Consider the following 2,344-nt stretch of genomic DNA (forward strand, 5'->3'; position numbering starts at 1 on the left):
GTGTCTGACGATCCTTGATACTCCTTCAGAACTGTGCGGTGGGTGAGCGGACAACATGATGTACCAGGCACATACAAGCTGAGGTAAAAGTATAGTTTTTGCTCAACTCATCTCATCGCATTCACAGACAATCAGCTACACTGTTTGGCAGTGTGTATCATGCATTGTTCAGTACGTTACAGGGACATGTTTGTTTTATACAAATACAGATATCTGTGTATCAATTTCCAGTTGTAAGAGATAAAAACTGCAGAAAAGTACTTGTCAAGAGTGGGATATGAACCCACACCTCCACTTGGAGACCAGAAGTCCCATTACCTGTGGGAAATAACATGTTACCAAAGGAGATCAATAAAGCAGGTCGTAGTTGTCATTGCTTTTATTATTCTGACACAGTCGGATTGATGAGTAAGGGCCTATGAGCAGGATTTCTACTCTTTGAGAATGGGGCAACGGGTGACTGGATAGCACGGTTTATTGGCACAATGGTCCCAGTGAAAAGCAAAGTTTGACACTATGTGTATGTGGCAGAAAAAAAAATCTAAAAAGAGCGCAAGGTGCATGCTCACAAAACAAATGAGAGTATCATTTCACACTGCTGAACTTGCTGTACAAAGCTATCGTCAATACTTGGCCGTGACCCTTGGTTATGGAGTGCTTAGCATATTCTTTCTGTTATGAAAACCAACTGTATCAAGGTTGTGTTTATTGTAGGGAAAGGCCTGATCTGTCTTAATTGTTGCTTAAGTTGGGTCATGAAGTAAAGCACTGAAATCATTCATCTGGACTCATACTCCTTCAGAACTGTGCGGTGGGTGAGCGGACAACATGATGTACCAGGCACATACAAGCTGAGGTAAAAGTATAGTTTTTGCTCATCTCATCTCATCTCATTCACAGACAATCAGCTCCACTTTTTGGCAGTGTGTATCACGCGTTGTTCAGTACATTACAGGGACATGTTTGTTTTATACAAATACAGATATCTGTGTATCAATTTCCAGTTGTAGAGATAAAAACTGCAGAAAAGTACTTGTCAGGAGTGGGATTTGAACCCACGCCTCCACTCGGAGACCAGAAGTCCCATTAGCTTGAGAAGGAACAAGTCCTTGAGTCTGGCGCCTTAGACCGCTCGGCCATCCTGACAGGTGACAAAGGATGCCGTAAAAGTCTGTCTCCCGTTTACAAGGCTGTATGTTGACACAGGTGGAAGCGCTGAGCTCGCTCCTAAGTGGAGAGGAACACGACGTACATAACACTTGTGGTCTCGCTGTTATGCCTCTTAGAGGAGATGTTATAACCTCTTAGAAGAGCTAGTAGCAAAGCCTTCTGAAGATTTGCGCATTGTCCTCCAAGTGAGCCACCTAAAACCACAACGCCCAACGTGGGGCTCAAACCCACGACCCTGAGATTAAGAGTCTCATGCTCTACCGACTGAGCTAGCCGGGCTACTTAAGAGACATTTCCCTTGATGCTACAAGCAAGTCCACAGAAAGTCTGTGAGAAGTCGCGCTCTGTTGCAATCCTTTCTAAGTAGGAAAAACTGCTTCACTCGCAGCAACTGCTGGTGGCCACACCTGGCCACAATGTGTTGGCCTTAGCCTTAGCAAGAGGCATGCTTAGTAAGAGGTCTAGTGTGTTGGGCCTGAGAAGTAAAGCACTGAACTCTTTGCTCTCCTTGTACCGTACTTTTAAGTGGCTTTGAATAACAACGTCTGCTAAATGACTAAAAGACAATGTAAATGCAACTGCAGGCATCAGTCAGCTACAGATTCTGAATCATGGCTGGCTGGCGTCTGAGGGTCTTTGAGTGGGATTTGGTCTCCTCCACAGCTGCACAGCTGCGAACTGGCTGCAGAGTGAACCAGGTAGAGTGGTCATGATGAGAAAACAGTACCATGCAAAACATCCCAAAATTTGGATTGTCAGTTTGAATATGTGACTATTCCTAATGTGGAGTAGCTTAGAAGTTAAAATCCAACAATATGCCTAAAGCAAATGACAATTGTGCATTGCTCATGAGGAGCAAAGTTTGAATGCATTTGAAAGTGGCTGAAAATGTGGTGTCATTGTGTTGAGGAGACGTTCCCTAAAGTGTTAATTACCGTAATGCAGCTGACTTTTGCTTAAATTAGCTGCACAGTTGAGAGGTTGTGGAACCAAGTTGATCAATAGCAGGCTAAGGAAGTGATGTGTGATGTGTTTTAATATTGCTGCTTGAGCCGGGTCATGAAGTAAAGCACTGAACTCTCCCTCCGTGTTAATACCACAATAGCCTTGGTAGTCATTGAGACATCCCGGAAAGCCAGCCACTGTATGTTGACGGGACTGGACAGCACCACAG

The 2,344-nt window shown here is 44.3% G+C and overlaps 2 non-coding genes across 2 annotated transcripts; both read right to left on the reverse strand.

Annotated features, from left to right (window-relative positions):
- Positions 1–1,034: 1,034 nt before the first annotated feature.
- On the reverse strand, positions 1,035–1,146 carry trnal-caa. The gene is made up of 2 exons: positions 1,109–1,146; positions 1,035–1,080 (listed from the first exon to the last, which is right to left on the reverse strand). It is a non-coding gene; the product is annotated as a tRNA-Leu (tRNA).
- A 230-nt stretch (positions 1,147–1,376) lies between these two features.
- On the reverse strand, positions 1,377–1,449 carry trnak-cuu. The gene has a single exon. It is a non-coding gene; the product is annotated as a tRNA-Lys (tRNA).
- Between the last annotated feature and the right edge of the window lie 895 nt (positions 1,450–2,344).

This window comes from Anabas testudineus, chromosome 4, assembly GCF_900324465.2.
Source record: "Anabas testudineus chromosome 4, fAnaTes1.2, whole genome shotgun sequence".
Lineage (NCBI taxonomy): Eukaryota > Metazoa > Chordata > Actinopteri > Anabantiformes > Anabantidae > Anabas > Anabas testudineus.